The sequence below is a fragment of the Mus musculus genome, chromosome 17 (assembly GCF_000001635.26).
Source record: "Mus musculus strain C57BL/6J chromosome 17, GRCm38.p6 C57BL/6J".
Taxonomy (NCBI): Eukaryota; Metazoa; Chordata; class Mammalia; order Rodentia; family Muridae; genus Mus; species Mus musculus.
The window spans coordinates 67,553,734-67,570,533 of NC_000083.6; the positions used below are offsets into that span (position 1 = coordinate 67,553,734).

Sequence of the window (16,800 nt, forward strand, 5' to 3'; positions counted from 1 at the left end):
AGTTGATCTGAAGGCCGAGTGACTGCCATTTGTCCACAGACCTAGCCAGCCAACTGACCATCCATTCGCCTACCTGCTTATCTGGGGAATCCGTATTTAATCAGCTAATAAAGAAGAAACCACCCTGACCAATCATAACTGATATTTAACATGTTTTTGTTGCTCATTGATATCCCAAGAAGTTATAAGCAACGCAGATGCTATACATAAACATTAGAACAATGCTTTAAAAATATTTGTACTTTCTACTCCACCAACAGTGAGTTGTTATCCTCAACCCTTCTAATGTGTGTAATACTGCTCTCATGCTAAATGACACACACACACACACACACACCAAGATATACATACAACTAAAAATAAAAATAAAAGCAAAGGATTCCTTTAAGCCACAGCCCATCCTGGAGTTCTTTCCCTCTATCCTAATGACAACTTGTATATCTTCATTTGGAGATAGTACATCTTATAAAGATGGAGTTTGAGGCTGCTACCTAGTGCCCATTGCATGAATGAAATCACCTTCTGTGCTTGAGGACATAGGAGATGGGAACCCAGCTTCCTCACGGGTTCTCTTTGGGATGTGAAGAGTTAAGATTTTTGTCTTAGGGTTTTACTGCTGTGAACAGACACCATGACCAAGTCAAGTCTTATAAAGGACAACATTTAACTGGGGCTGGCTGACAGGTTCAGAGGCTCAGTCCATTATCAAGGTGGGAGCATAGTAGCATCTAGGAAGATACTGGTGCAGGCAGAGCTAACTATATCTTCATCTGAAGGCTGCTAGTGGAAGACTGTCTTCCAGGCAGAAAGGATGAGGGTCTTAAGCCCCTGCCCACAATGGCACACCTACTCACACAAGGCCACACCGCCAAATAGTACTACTTCCTGGCCCAAGCATCTACAAACTATTACAGGTTTCCTTTGTGCTTTTCCACGAGCAGACAGCATGCTCTTGAAATGTCTGGGTGGCAGGATCTCGGGAGCAGACCTTCGAAGAACAGGACTTCAGGGAAATTGAATGGAGATTAAACCCTGGCACAAACAGGGATACTAAGGCAGTCCAGAAGAGTTTTTTTTTTTTTTTGAGGGAATTCACTGAAGGAGATGAAGGAAACCTGGGATCCTTGCCATTGGGGCGATGGAGAGAGAAATAATGCTAGAAAAACTATAAAAGAAGCAATCTCATCCCTTCTGCTGTCCGTTTGCTTAAGCAGACTTGGTGGCTCTTTCCTGGAGGACAATGCCAAAGGTATCAGAACAGCCTCACAGACGTGTCCTCACCCAACAGCACCAGGCTAAATAAACCCATGAACCCTGGCCCAGTGAATTTACCACCAATGCTGTAGCCACGGACAGCAGGCTGCACTGCCTCTGTAAGAAGCTTTGACTACAAAATGATCTGATTATATCCAAACATGTTTTATCCACTTTGACCTTAGTAAAAATCATAGGCAAAACATTGGTGAATATTAAAAAAAATACATAGGAAATGGTCTATTTAAAGAGCCAGCAATTCACTACTCCCCTCCCCCCCGGAGATTGTATTCTCTTTCTGGTTTGGGCAGTAGATCAACATGGGTTTTTGCAGCTGTCGAAGGACTGATTTGATACCCTTGTATGCCAGCTTCAATGCCAGAGGTGATTTTTTTCCTCTTTCAGGAGCACTTGGGTCTGTGTCTCAGCTTCCTTCTCTTTTACCACTGTCTGTTATGCTTCCAGGGTGTGATGGATGTGGAGAATGTTGTGGACTGCTAAGTGGTCTTGGGTCCTGGCAGAACAGTGACTGTGCGTCTCTGGTACTCTGTCTTAACTGCATTGTGAGGCTGGAGACTTAGGGAAAGAAGCTTCAGCTCCCAGGTCTGGAGGCTGAATGGGCACACGGGCACAGTGCTGGCTCTGCCAGGGGTCATTGTGCCAGTGTCACCTCATGGCCGCTTATGTGATAGAAGTGCATGCAATAGGAAAACATTACAGGAGAAGACAGGAAGCCAAGGAGAAACTAGGGTCTCCTGGAGGGATGCTAATCCCTTCTGAGGAAAGTGACCTAGTCACCTCCTGCCAGTCTCTAACTCTTAACGATACCACCACTCTTTTAATACCAACCTGTGGGAGACCAAACTTGTAACACACAACTTTTTAGGGACACATTTAAACTATGTTTATAGCATAGCTTGCCTAAGTGGCAAAGACCAGAGCCTTTCTCAAGTGCATGTCTGTAAATCAAATAGCTCTGCGCAGAGAAAGGCTTCCACAGACTTGGAGAGATCTGGGATTGCCACTGTTGTCCATGCCAGGTGAGGTGCTGAAGGACTCCATTTTGACAGTCATCTCCACCTGGGCCTTCCAAATTTCAGTACTCATTACTGTACTCCTGGAGGACAGGTGTGACTTGATAGCACAGGAAGTCACAGAATGATCCATTGCTGTGGTTTCCATATTGGGAGCAAGGGGATGGACAGAAAGAGGCCATGTCAATATGGACCCTGATCAAGTCACAGCCTCTTTAAACCTCCATGTCTTCATCTGTTGCTAAAGAGAAGAACCATTCTGTGGATTAGTCATCCACTAGACCAGCCTTCTCCAAGAGGGACTAGTTAAAATTCAGTAGAGACCAGAATCCTCATTGCAACCCACTCCATGCAGGGCAGATGTCCCAAGAGAGCCTGGGCAGAAAGTGTGGCTCAGAGGATCACTCAAGAGCCGGTCAGCATCAATCAAGAGCAAGATCAGCCATGGGCTGCTGCTGCTGAGCCCTGTCGAGCCAGGGCAGATCACTGTCCAGAACTGATGCTCTGCTAAGGCAGCTGATAAAGCTGGGCTTGGGTTTGAATAGGAGCCTACACCTGTACGCATGCATGCATGCGCGCGCGCGCACGCACACACGCACACACACACACACACACACACACACACACACACACACCATTGTAGTTATTTGATTCTGGCACTAAAGTGGAGGTCCAGAAATTCAGATATCCTACCACCACTATCAGGACTCATTTTTGGGAACTTCAAATATTCTTCTCACCTTTGTTTTTTTCTACTGGGGAGAAAGGTGGGTGAGGAGAAAGAGGGGGGAGTGAGTGCAGCCTGCTGCTGCATTTCTCTAAACTCCCTGTCACTGAGGGATCAGCACCCCAAATGCTGATGCCAGCCCCTCTTGCAGCCCCTCTTATTACAATGACTCAGACCAGCCTTGTCCAGGCAAACCATTACCACCCTTCTCAACAGCTCCCATCCTGCGTGCAATTTATTCAGCCATTTTTTTAAGTCCTGTATCCCCATCACAAAGGACATTCCTTATTGTTTGCTTGGTGCTTTTCCCTCTCAGGAGGGTAGATCCTTCCATCCTGTCCACCAAGGTAGCTTACCCATGAAAACACTGAGTGCTACTTAGTATGTGTTCAATAAAGTCTGTTATTCCTCCCCAAATACACACATCTGTGGGCAAAGCATTCTGCCCTGTGCCCTGTTTATTTTATTTCTTTTCCTATTCTGGAGGCTTTTCACAAGGTTGATGGAGCCATTAATAACTATTCATTGAAAATGTATAAAACTCTTGGCCATGGGGCTATAAAATATTTTCAGTATCAGTATATCAGTTACAGTTGGTATTTCTCTGGCTCTAAGGCTCTGGCTTCTTTTAATTAGCATAGGAATTTCCCAGGCCCACCCACCCTTGAGGAGATTCTAGCATCTCTCCTGTCCCCCAAGAGATCTATTTCTTCCTGGAATCCTTACCAGGCTCCTCAGCGTGGTCAGACCTAGGCAAGAACTTCTGAGGAGACTTCCTCTTGGCTGCCTCCCTCGTGGGCAGGCGGGTCCTCCCTCACAGGCCCTTGCCCACACTGAGAAGCAGCTTGGGGAATGAGCAGAGGTTTGGCCGCAATTTAGGAACAATGCTGGTATTTTTTTTCAGTCTGGTTCAGGGCCAAGATTGCTTCCACCTCCTTGATAATGTAGCCATCAGTTGAAGCCATTTATGGGTACATTGTGACCTGCTTGGGGCTTGGCTTAACTCTTTAGTGGCATAGATCCATTTTCTTCTTTGTCATAGCAAAGTCCCGGTGACTGGGAAGATTCGTCTGTCATAGTCTGAGGAAGCTGAGGCTGCTGGTCCCATGCGCAGGCTCTGGGAAGAACCTGCCTCCAATCCATAAACTGTCTACTCTCTTAGCACCCTCCCACCCCAGAAGATGACACAGGAGAGTTCTCTTTGGGCTCACCCTTTCTTCCTTTTTTATATAAATGTAAATGTTTAAAAATGTGCAGTGTGTGTGTGTGCGCGCACACACACCACAATGTACACTGTGGTTTCCAGAGGTGGAACTCAAATTAGCAGGCAGTAAGGCCTTTTACTCACAGAGCCATATTGTGGACCCCTCATTCTTAGGGTAAGACACTAATCCCACACCAGGGCTTCACTCTAATGACCTAGTCACACACAAAAGTCCTCAGCTCCTCTTTTTGTTTTCATTCTGTTTTGATTTTGTAGAGATTTTAAGAACTCCAGCTCATGTATTCGGTGTACATAAACATTCAATGCAAAATTGTCAAATAAGACCAAAACCCAAGATTGGGATGAAACTGGCAGAACGATACCATGCACTAAGGATCTTGGTCAAGGTCCGACATGCTTGTGCACCTAGTCCCCTGGGATGGAATAGAGACCCTCTCTGAAGGGGAGGAGAGAGCCAGGCCCACCCTTGAAGCAGCCCATCTCGAGAGGCAGCAGGAGGTGGCTTCAGTAATGGGAGTCCTTCTATGGAGTCCCAGGGCAGCCACACAGTGGGCCACTCACGGAGTGACGACAATTTCGTTGAAATAAGAAATGGCACCATTCTCCAGGCAGAGCCAGCCACCATCTTCTGGCCATGTAAATTTTCTAAGGGTTATGTGTTATGTGTGTGCAGGGAAGCATAGCAACCAAGAAGCTGTCGAAGTTCCAGAGAGTGAGTGTAATGAGTCATGCATCCCAGAAGGATGTAGCCAATGATTTTAACTGCAAGAGACTTTGACTAGTAGCAAACTGAACTAGAACTCGGTATCCCTCTCTGTCCCAGCCAAGAAGCATCGAGAGGTTCTTCTTGGAAAAATCACTATGAGACTGTTCTGGATTCTCTCTTATGGCTAGGCATTTTATCACTTCACAGCTAAGGTGTCCAGAAAGAGATTCCAGAAGGTTCTTTGAAGCTTCTATAGAGATCTTTCTGTGACAGGGTTTCACACAGCCTGGGCTAGCCTTGAACTCACTATGTAGCCAAGGATAACCTTGAACTCCTGACCCTCTTGCCTCCACACTCCAGCCCTGGGATTACAGGTAAAGACCAAACCAACCAGGTTTGTGTGATGCTGGGGATCAAACCTAGGGTTTTGAAAAATTTTTATTGGATATTTTCTTTATTTACATTTCAAATGTTACCCCCTTTCCCACCCCCCACAAGCCCCATCCCATCCCCCCTCCCCTGCTCTGCCTGACTCTTATTACAATACCAAGTCCATCTGCAACAGGAGTACAACCTTGGCCACCTCTTGAACACAGCTTCTGTGCTCAAGAAACATTTCCCAGATTTCACCTCAGAGACATTGGTCTCCTCCTAATCACCACTAATGTCTCAGCTCCAGCCAACCAGCATGGCATATCCCAGCAAAGCTAAGGTTTCGCTTCACCAGTTCTGGCATCTTCTAATCTGCAGCTGCTTCTCCAGCTCCAGCTAATCAGATCCACAGAATGTCAATTCAAAATAACCAATGGACTCAATAGAGTCCTTAAATGTCCCTCTGAAATGTCATAAGCCACGCCTCGATCTTCTGCATTGCCCTCAACATTCTTACCTTCTGAGCTCCTACACAACAGCTCACCGATGACTTTTCTTGTGAAAAGTTCCAAAGTCCTTCACGATCATCCCCAGAATATGGTCAGATCTATACCAGCAACCCCACTCTGCTGATACCAACTTGTCTTACTTAGGGTTACTATTTCTATGGCAAAACACCATGACCAGAAAACAAGCCCGGGGGGGGGAATATTTTATTTGGCTTACACTTCCATATTGCTCTCATCACTTAAGGAAATCAGCGCAGAAACTCAAACAGGGCAGAAACGGGGCTGCAGGAGGTGATGCTGACACCATGAAAGGGTGCTTATTCCTCATGGTTTGCTCAGCCTACTTTCTTATGGAACCCAAGACCATCAGCCCAGGAGTGGAACCACCCACCATGAATGTTTTGTGCCAGGAGTTTTTTAAATTTAGCATTTTTTGACTGAGGTATCCATTTGATTTCTGAGATTGTCTTCCATCTCTTGTATTCTGCTGGTGAGGTTTGCCTCTGAGGTTCCTGTCCTAGTTCCTACATTTTTTTTCATTATCCAGATTTCTCTCAGTGTTGGGTTTTCCTTATTGATTCCATTTCCACTTTCAGGCTTTGAACTGTTTTATTCATTTCCTTCCACTGTTTGTGTTTGCACAGATGTCTTTGAGGGATTTATTCATTTCCTCTCTAAGAATCCCTGCTGCAACTCTCAAGGCCTAATGTGGTAGGCTGCTGGGCTCTAGTTCAGACATAAGGTCCTGTCTGCTATCGGCTATGTTTTAACCCTGGTGTCCAGACATTTGGGCTTGGGAAAATTCTAACTGTAGGTGCTTATATTTGCTCTTGTCTTCTTTGGGTATGTGATTCTTCCTTGATTTCTGTTGCCCTCTTTTAATCTTAGGAGAGAGAAGTGGCTGTATGTTGCCTGGTAGAGACTTCTTCTGGGGTCCTGATAGGTGTGGTCACTGGGAATTCTGGGTAAGATGTGTTTCTGGCCCCCTCAGGCACTGTACACATATAGTGTACATGCAAGCATGTAGGCAAATACTAGCATAAAAAATATTTAAGTTGTGTTTGATCTAACAGAAAAATAAATAGAAGTAGAACTTACCTCATTCATGCGGCTCTAAAGGCAGAATGTCTTTACAGACCATGGGGGCCAGTTCTCTGTGGGATGAAGGAGGGGTACAGCTAAGCAGCCACTCCCTCTCCACACACCTGTAACAGCTAGCCTTGCTATCTCTTTACTGAAGTAGGATATTAACATTCTCAAACAGAGATGGTGGCACAGGCACAATGATTGGGAAGTGGTGAATCAGGGACTCAAGGTCACCATCAGCTCCACTGTGGATTTGAGGCCATCTTGTGTAGGCATAAATTATTTTCAACCTTCGTTTAATAAACATCCAACCTCTCCACTTGTCCACCACCCACCAGAGGCAGTGGAAGACGAAAGTTAATTGGATATGGGGAAAGTGGACCTGTTTAGAAATAGTTCTTTGGGGTCAGGCTCAATCTTCTTTATCAGCAGTTCAGTCCCATAGCAAACACCAAATGCGAATCAGCAGATACAGTCTAGTCCTCTCACCAGGCAGATACCACACATGAACAAGCAGCTGTAGTTCATTCCATCCCGAGGAAACCCCAAGGCTCAACCACTGGCCTGAGGTCACTGAAGCAGCAAGAAGCTGTGAGAATCTCACCAGGAGTTCTTTGGTGAGTTTCTCTCGATGGTGGTGCTACCACAAGCGAAGCGCAACAAGATGCAAGATGGTGTACGGCAAAACAATACTCAGTGAAGAAGAGAAGAATAGCAAGTTGAAGCAAACCAAACCAATGCTCAGTGCTCGCCTCCCACTGTCTGCGGGGTCATATTTATACTCCTCCATCACACATCCTTTCACATGTCTGCTATATCAAAACATCCTTTTACCCATGTCTGCTTCAGGAACACATTCTTTCACATGTCTGCTTTAGCAAGACATCCATCCTTTCACCTGAGTGCCCCAACACAACATCATTTGACATAACTGTCTTTCCAAAGAAACTAGAAGTTCCTACTTCAAGCTTGAGCTATGTGAGACGCTTTCACAAAGAAAGAAATGAACGTCTTTCCCTCTAATGGAAAGAGCAGGGAAAGGCTAGACCTCTCTTAGCCCTGATTAAGAAGGAGAGAGAGGGGTGGTTCGACGTGATGCAGACTGTCTAGAGGTCTACAGACAGACCTGGAAAAGGGGGTGATTATCCTGGAGCTACAGCTTCTCTGTTGTTAAATTTCCCACTCTTTAGCATCCTTTCCACAGAAAACCTGAGAGCCAGCAGTTAGCAGAGGGATTCAGTGGTTACAGGATAGCCCCACAGAAAGTGCTGAGGAGATTCTTCATTGACATCCATCTTCAGGAGCTCAGCACAATGAGGTTTCCACAGGACACCCAATTAGCCTGTGAGCAGGAAATCCTGGTGCTGGTGGTTTCTTCCTCTCCAGAGTGACACCTCCCCCTCCTCTTCCTCAAACGTCACCAGGACCTGGGGCAATGCCTGCACTTTATCTCCAGACGAACACATAGCGTTCCCGCCTACCAAGTCTTTTCTCTGTGAGAAAGCTGTTAAAAGATTAGAGAAAAATCTTAGAATGGAAAGCCAAAAAAAAAAATAGCTTTCATGATCTGTGGTTATACTTTTATGACTTAAAACTGTGGCCCTCAAAAATTAGAAGGAAATAATGAATGTGGACCTAGGAACATGAGGGATGCTCACTGGTTAGGTGTGTCTTCTTGCTCTTCTAGAAGATCATAATTTGATCCCAGGACCCATTCAGGATGGATCACCACTGTCTGTATCTCTGGCTCCAGAGGATCTTACATCCTCTTGCAACCTCTGTGGATACCCATATACATGTGGCAATCAAGCACATAGATGCACACTAATACACATGAGGTAAAAGATGCCCTTACAGACATCTAGATATAAAGACTCTTTGCTTTGATCACTGTCTGAGTCTTCATTGTTATCCCCCACAATGCTTTTCCAAGGGAACCCTGTGTCTCCAGCTACACTGGGCTGCCCCTTCTAACTAACCACAGTGGCTTACACCTCTGACTTGATGTCAGAGCATCCTCATGTCCTGGAGCATCTTTATTTACCTGAATCCTAATGTCCCTTCAAAAGCTAAAAAAACAGCAGCCTTGCAAAAATGATTGCTATGACATCAACAGCCTCTTAGCCATTAAAGGAGACAGAACAGGTCTTGAGTCCCGCCTAGTTCAATCTCTTGAGAAATATCACCCTAAAAAAATTGCATTTCTCAGATTTGTCATTATTTCTCCCTGTTAGTTATTTTCTCTTTTTCTCTCAGTGACACAAATATAGGTCAGATCAAACTGGATTAAAAGCAGACAAACACAGGTTTATTAAGCGCTGCTCCAGAGTGGGTTCATCAAAGAACCGAGCTGAGGAAATCGAGTGTCCAGGCTAAGGCGAGGACATTTTACAGACTTCAGATGAGGAGTGGTGACCTCAACCAGGAGCAGGAATTGTGTCCAATTATGTCAAACGCTCAGGCCCTGGGCTGGCACGTGGGTGGGCCAGACATGTCAGAAAGGCAGGTTTTGTCAGCTGCCAAAAATACAAGATGGGGCTTTTGGCACAAGTCCTTGGCTCAAAGTTTTCTCAATGCAGGTGGGGCTTGGGGAAGAGGGCTGTCTGCCGCTTGTGAGGAACAAGCAAGGGTTCCAGCCTCCAGCCGAACACGCCAGACTCAGGACTCCCATGTTTGAACACAACATGTCAGGGACAGCTTGTTCGCAACAATTAGTAGCCATTTTTAAACATTGCCACTTCTTACAGCAATATCAGCAATTAGAGCTAATGAGAGCCGACAAATTTGCTCAAGGGAAACACTGGAAGAGCCAGAAATCTGTAGTGGATTCTGAAAAGATCCAACATAGTCCTGGAAAATTGAGGGTCAACGTGCATGTTCAAGGTTATATTTCTGCTCAGGAGAGGTAGAAGGCCCTGAACTCCAACTGCTAGCCAACACTGGAATTCTGCTTGGGATTCTACTCAAGCAGGAACTAAGAGCTAAGTGACCCATGAACATGAACCTTCAAGATGATGCTTGTCTGTCCACAGGGCCTGGCCGCATGGGCCAAGGGAAAGTATTGGTTCGAGTCATTCAGAAACATCAGACACTGACATAATCAAACAGATAATTTAGTTGACATGCAACAGTAATGCAGAAAGTTACTAAGCAAAAAAGCAATAACATCTACAACAAAATTTGAGTAGCTTTGGAGGAATGTAAGATGGAGGCATGGCATATTATTGTAAATTTCTAAATAACCAAGTAGTTGTTTTATTATAATTATTTTGAAAAGGGTGTCTGACCCAGACTAATCCCAAACTCCTTAAGGAAGGTAAAGAGGGCCTTGAACTTGTGATTGTTTGGTTGCCATCTCCTAAGTGCTAGAACTATAGGCAAGAACTCCATACACAACCAGTTAATGTGTTGTCAGGGATCAAACACAGCCTTGTGTAGGCTAAGCAAGCATGCTGTCTATGGACCTATATTCTCAGCTCCTACATGTCTGGTTTTAAACAACAAAAATAAGAGTGCAGGGCCCAAACAGGTTAAAAAAGCAGAAACTACAAACTTTTCTTGAGAGAACACGGGCAATAAGTTTACTAGAGAAAAGCCTTTTAATTGTAATATTTTAATGTATCTCCAAGAATTCCAAGCAGGAGTATGTCTTGGACCCAAAAAGAAAAAAGCAAGTTAATTGTCTCATGATTTATTATAAATATAGGTATGTGTGGTATAAAAAGGAAGGAAAAAATTTACATTTCTGATCGTTGATAGCTGCATGCTTTCTGAAAGTTGTGCTTTTTCACATCTGTGCTTCCAGAAAGACAAACAGAAACAGGGCACTGACTGGGCATGAGTGTGTTCATAACCGATGGATGCTGTGAGTTTATTCTTCTTCCCATGGCCTTGTGTACATCTCCCCAAAGTCCATGTGAGCCATAGCCCACGGCTACAGGGCAAATCTGTGGTGCTTAATGGATTTCTTTATAATCCTCCACAAAAGCATGTATTGGTGTTCATCAAACTAAAAGCATGCAATCCATCCGATATTGATATTTATATTAAAAGCACCACAATGTAGATGATTAAATGGTACAAATTTCACAGTGAAAAATTTTGCTTTCGGATTCTAATTAGAACCAAAGCAAACCTATGAATTCTCATTAACCCGTGTGGATTATCTCGTACCTTAATAATATTAAGAAAATTCCTTCCTTCCCTGTGTTGTTCCAAAGGATTCAAGAAAAGAAGATAGGAGTACTTGAATTGGACAGTTTTCTCCCTCCTAGGTTGGGGACAGGCCTGTGCCAGACACAAACACAGCTGTGATCGCCTCTGAAGGTCACCACAGAGGCTCACAGGATGCTGTGGGTGAGACTTAGGGGGCGGGATGTGCTGCTGGGTGACCTTAAGTCCCTTCAGTGTGTCCTGCTATCCCGGGCTATTGTTCTGGAAGGGAGCCAGGGGCTCAGGGCACAGAGGATGCAGGTGGTTCTTTCCAGAAAGGGTCCTTGCCCTGATGCTGGGACCTTGGGTCATAAGAACTGCTACTGGTTTAGGTGAGTTCAGCTGGCAGTGGGGCTTTCTGGCTTGCTCTTTGTTTCTGTTCAACTGCGCCCTTAGAATAGATGCACGTGTGCCAAAGCAAAACCCACACCAGCTAACTGAGCTGATTCAAGTTTGCCAGAGTCACCAACATGCCTCAGCTGAAGTTCATCCCAGGTTCCACCCATGCGACAGGGGAGGTGGCTACCAATGTTATCTCTCAAGCCACGGCTCTGTCCCTATCCTGGTAGCCTTGACCTCTCTACCTGATACGTGAAGAACCTGGCCAGAGAGTGAGGTCTCCCAGGGCAGTGGAGGTAGCTGAGTTAGTGAGGAGTTACTGCAAGCATGGGGACCTAATTTTGGATGCCAGCTCCCATGAAAAAGCTGAGCTGGTCGTTAAGTCTATAACTCTAGGACCGGGGCATCAGAGACAAACAGGCAGATCCCTGTAGGTTGGTGTGTATTCTAGTATTCTAAAGAAGAATTTGGATCAGAAAATAAAAGAGAGGGAGAAGATATCAGATGTCTGCCTCTGGCCGCTATGCACAGGAACAGATATGTTCATATTCACCTACAGGTATCCACACATACTACATATACACAAACATATAGTCACATGTACATAACACTAAACACACACACACACTAAAAAACCAAAAGACTATAACCCTCTTTCCTAGAGGTGACTCTGGAAGAGGGTACCACTCCCATTCCGCTGGAGACAAAAGCTACAGCCTGCTCACAGGAGGGGCCTGGAGCTGGACCCGAAGCTCCATGGAATCTGACCTCTCAGTCCCCTCACCCCACCCAGGATACAAATAAATTAGGAAGAAAGTATTTTCTCCTAGAGTTTGTTAGCTTCCTGCACCTCCAGACTTCCAGCCTGTATGTTGTTCTCCACTCAAGACCGTTTTCATATAAATAAGGGATTCATTGTGACTCCTTTAGCCAGAGTTAAAATTCCATTTAAAAATAAATTGAGTTCCTGAAATATATGTATTGGCAGCTGTGGCTGCCCAGAGCCTGATCGCATTTTGCATTTAACAAGGTGGTGTTTGCCTTGACAGGCTCTGTTCTTCTTCATACATAAATCAGCAGGGGGATGTTGGAAGAACCCAAATCTCTCATCGGTCCCCTCCCTCCAAGTACGCATCCTGAAGCAGGCGAAGAAGTGACTTTTGAGCCGGTGTCATTTCGCAGGACAGTGTTATTTACAGAGTTGGACTGTGGCAGTGCCAGCTGTAAATCCAGACAGGAAATGACAAGAGGAAGAGCCAGGAATTGACTTCTGACAGGAAGCATCCAAGTGACAGGATATTTTAAAAATGTGTGTGTGCGCGCGCGCGCGTGTGTGTGTGTGTGTGTGTGTGTGTGTGTGTGTGTGTGTGTGTGTACATGCATATGCATGTTTGGGTAGTGCAAATATGAGTGCCATGTGAGTGTGTGCCTATGTTTGAGTGCTATGCATTCATGTGAATGGGCATGTATAGCCAAACACACTCATATGTATCTGTCTACATATATGCCTGTGTATATAGGTATGAAGTAGGGTGTTTACTGTAAGCTGTGCTCCTGTTCCCAGAAATAACAATTCTGAGGCTTTATTATATTTAAGAACACCTTGGCCATAGGTTTGGGCTCATTCTCCAACTAGATCATAACTTGGTATCTCGTTTATTCTAATCTAAGCTCTGCCACGTGGCTGGTTACCTCTGCTCAATTTCCATGCTCTGTCCTCTTTCATGTCCTGGGGTGAATCTCCTGACTATTTCCCCCAGAATTCCTCTCCCTCTCCCTCCTTCCCCCTCTCTGTCCCCCATCTCCCTCACCCCTTTATCTCTCTCCCTCCCCCTCCTTCCTCTCCCTCTTCCCCCCCCCCTTCTCACTTTCTTCGGTGTCTCACCTTCTAATCCTGCCTCAGGATTAATTAGCCTAGCCTTTTGATTGTCATGAGACTGCTTCCACACACTGCACAAGAGATTCCCTCCACATAAGCGTGCATGTGTGTTGTAAGATTAGTATGCATTTTTATTTGGTTTACTTTTTCATATCTACTTTCCATAAGCTCCTAGGGGTGCTACCACCATCTCAGCTTGAACACATTATGCTTCTCTCTGTGGCTGGGACTGCAGCTGACCAGGTCTTTGCCTTTGGCCCTTGTCTTTTGCTGATCATTTTGTTTCACGTATCTCATGAAAGGGAGCTTGTGTCTGCAATTCTAACCATCTCGATCTGCCCCCTAACTCTCTTGGAACACTTTGGCCCTTGTTTAAAATGCCCATGATGCTAGGAAGCACCGTTGTCACTTCTTATTTTACAGTGGTAACACTTGTGGAGGGGCCCATTCATTTGACATCTACACGGTTACTTTTCATGCAGATGTCCCTGTATGTGGCCAGAGAGCATGCTCTGGTTCATAAAGGTTTTCAGGAATGTGGGTCAGGGGTCTTCCCTCTTTCCCTTTGTGTCAGCCATTGAGACTGACATTAGCTTTGCAGGAGAGAACATGGCAGCTGCAGTGAACATGTGCAGGACGGCTAGGAGCAGCCAGCTGAAGATGAACCACCGGAGTGAGGTGAAGGGGCAGTAGAAGGCCAGGAATGAGCTCTGGTGGGAAGGAGATGGGGGAAAGAACTAGAGAGGTGTGTTGCTCCTCTCCCACCCGAGCACCACCCGTGAGGACTAGCATTTGACTCTGGAAAGGAGGGATGCTCTAGGCACCACCCAGTTCCCTCCCTCACCTCTGGGAGGAAGGGTTCTTAACAGAGCACCGTGGTCCAGGGAGAAGAGTTAACTTCCAGTTCTAGTGTGTGGAGTTTATCAAATGGGTGAGTAGAGGCACCTATTACAAAGTTACAAAGGGTGTTACTGTTAGTTTTTTTGTTTTGTTTTGTTTTGTTTTGTTTTTTAAGAGATAAATTGTTGCAGGATATGTGATCACACTCTGAACCCTGAGATTGCTTTATTTACTGGGAAAAAAATCCTGCTTCCAGTTGTGGTGTGGCTCAGCCCTGGCATACACCTTTAATCTGAGAACTTTCTATTTATTGTAAACAGGATTATGTAAAGTCAACTATAGGTAGACAAGCGGAGCAAGCAACCAGCTGATAGCGAGTGAACACGGGAAAATACCATAGAAGTCAGGAGGATGGATAGAGAGACACACAGGCGGTGGTGGCGCATGCCTTTAATCCCAGCACTTGGGAGGCAGAGGCAGGCGGATTTCTGAGTTCGAGGCCAGCCTGGTCTACAAAGTGAGTTCCAGGACAGCCAGAACTATACAGAGAAACCCTGTCTCAAAAACAAAAAGAGAGAGAGAGAGAGAGAGAGAGAGAGAGAGAGAGAGAGAGAGAGAGAGAGAGAGAGAGAGAGAGAGAGAACAGGGCATTTAGTTTGATAGTGTTTTGAGCAGTGTGGAGGAGCTTCCTTTGGGGATATGGGCTGAGGAAGAAGGTCAGCTGGGTGTTTTTTCTGTCTCTCTGAGTTAGCAGGCTCCCCCCCCCACCCCCCCGCGCCCCAGCATCTGGCTCCAGAGTCTTTATCAGTAAACTTGAACATTTGAGATTTGGTTAAAAACAACAATAAATGATGTATAATTTTTTTTTTCTAGAGAGTGAAGTGACTCCTGATGTGGATTTGGTTCATTGCTTACATTATGTTAATTGGGTTCTCAAATTACACAGGAATTCGCACATCTGCATGTAAAGATGCTGCAGGTTGCTGCCCCTAGTTGACTCTATCTGGTAAATAAAGTTATCAGCAGCCAATGGCCAGGCAGAGAGACAGACGTGGGACTTTAGATTCCCAGGCAAGGGAACCCAGGGAAGAAGGAGGATTTAGAATCACCATGCTGGGGAAGCAAAAAGATTAGGCCGGAGAGTTGGAGAAGCAAGAGCGGACAGCCATGCAGGAGCCGGGGAAGAGAGATCCCAAGGGGTCCCCTGTGGGTCTATGGGAGCAAAGATGGAATTTAGATTTTTAGTAAGTAGTAATTCAGGAGTATTGGAGGGGAGGGATGTGCAACTTGGAAATTTGGAAGTAGCCCAACGATTGAACAGCTTAGGGCATGTGAAAAGTAATGCTGTGTGTGTGTGTGTGTGTGTGTGTGTTTCATTGGAATATCCAGAGCATTTTGGCGAGTGGTGAGGAAAGCATACCATGATTCGAGCTGAGTTAACAATTAATGCAATGACTCACAGCCTTATTTTCTGCAACTGGTTGCTTGATTTCAAACAGGGGAATCACCAATCTATTCATACTTGTCATTATTTAGTGGCTCAGACAACCCCAGCAATAATGAATGGTGAGTGTGCTCAGAGGGGCCATTCTGACATTCTGAGGCTAAGAAGGGTGGAGAGCAGGGCTGGATGCTGCCCAGTGGCTGCTGTTTGCCTGGCTCCCATGACAAAGCCACACCAAGAGCTTCGGGTTGCTTCAGAAGTCCCAGGACACCTTTATTGATCCTATTCCAACTTCCTTCGAAAGGAAGGTTTTGGTCCTCCCCCTACTTCCACCCCCACCCCCACCCCCAGAATGTTTTATATTGTCTGAGGTGGTTTTTGTTATTATTTTCTAGTGCTTGGGATCCACTCCAAGGTCTACGAGTTGCTGGGCAAGTGCTGAGCCACTGAGCTGCAATCCCAGGCCTGTGAGAGTTCATGTGTTAAATTGACTGGGTTAAGGGATGCACAGGTAGCCGGTAAAGCATTGCTAGGTACCTCTGCGAGAGTATTTCTGAAAACGCCATTTCTGAATCAATGGGTTGATAAATATCTGTTCTCACCAATGTGAGTGCAACCTTCGAGTGTATAGAAGGTTCAGCTAGAATGAGAGGAACAAAGACAGTTTATTCTCCCTCTTCCTGAGTCCGCTCATTGTGTTTTGTGTTTGGAGTCCAGGCTATTGGATGCCAAGTCTCTGGTCTCTGGGACTCACACCAGAAGCCACCTCATCTCTCTGCTACTTCCTACATCCCACCCTCATCCCAGCGGCCAGGGCTGACAACTGAACTCCTTTCCAAAGTCTTCCCTGGTTCTTTCTATCTTGCAAGATCATGAGACTCTTCAGCCTTTATAATCACACAAGGCAATTTCCACATTAAATCTCATATATTATCTCCCACTGGATCATTTTCTTAGGAGAAGAACCCTAACTAGCACTTTTTCTCTGGTCTCTTCATATCTAGATTTTTCCCATGGTTCATTCTTTTCTTTCTTATTTATTTATTTATTTATTTGGTATTTTCTTCATTTACATTTTCAGCGCTATCCCAAAAGTCCCCCATACCCTCCCCCCCACACACACTCCCCTACCCACCCACTCCCACTTCTTGGCCCTGGCATTCCCCTGTATTG

At 45.5% G+C, this 16,800-nt stretch overlaps 1 long non-coding RNA gene across 1 annotated transcript in view; it reads right to left on the reverse strand.

The window, feature by feature from the left end:
- Positions 1–6,014: 6,014 nt before the first annotated feature.
- Gm36201 (predicted gene, 36201) overlaps positions 6,015–16,800 on the reverse strand; it is a 69,585-nt gene continuing 58,799 nt past the window's right edge. Inside the window, exon 3 of the long non-coding RNA NR_155516.1 lies at positions 6,015–8,417. This is a non-coding gene — a long non-coding RNA (predicted gene, 36201). The remainder of the gene's footprint in view (positions 8,418–16,800) is intronic.